Source organism: Egretta garzetta, unplaced genomic scaffold (assembly GCF_000687185.1).
Source record: "Egretta garzetta isolate BGI_Z169 unplaced genomic scaffold, ASM68718v1 scaffold561, whole genome shotgun sequence".
NCBI lineage: Eukaryota > Metazoa > Chordata > Aves > Pelecaniformes > Ardeidae > Egretta > Egretta garzetta.
In genome coordinates, this window is record NW_009258760.1 from 754,669 (window position 1) to 755,198 (window position 530).

Sequence of the window (530 nt, forward strand, 5' to 3'; positions counted from 1 at the left end):
AGGTCCTTTACAAAACTGCCACCCAAATTACATCAGCTGGTGGTTTATATCTGCTCTGTGGCAGCTAGCGCTGCTCCAATCTCGCTTTTGGGTGATGCCGCCAGTGCCAACCAGCACAGTGCAGGGAGGAACAGTTTCCCTAGAGCACCTCTGCTCTCGTAGCAAGAGCCTTCCGGATGTCTGGGGTCTAAATCCACCTTCCCACTACAAACACGCAATCGCTCGATCACTTTACAGCGATGAGGTGGGGATCTTCCATAAGCAGAGATTTTTCTGCTCCCAACCCAGTGGCATTTTCATAGCCAGGATGGGATGGCTTGTGCCACTGCTGCCTCGTGCTCAGCCTCCTGATGGGATTACTGAGCCAGGACCCCGGATCCTGTGCTGGGGCAGGGCAGTGGACTTAGATGCAGGTGTCTCGTTTGCTGGAAACATTTCAGCCCTGTGAATATCTTCTCAGTAAGAAACAGCCTTCTCCAGGGCTTTCTGGTGAATAGCTATCCACAGTACTAGGCTGATTTCTTTTTTTT

General features: G+C 51.5%; 1 protein-coding gene across 1 annotated transcript in view; it reads left to right on the forward strand.

The window, feature by feature from the left end:
- FOSL2 (FOS like 2, AP-1 transcription factor subunit) overlaps positions 1 to 530 on the forward strand; it is an 11,817-nt gene that overhangs the window by 577 nt on the left and 10,710 nt on the right. The window lies entirely within an intron of this gene.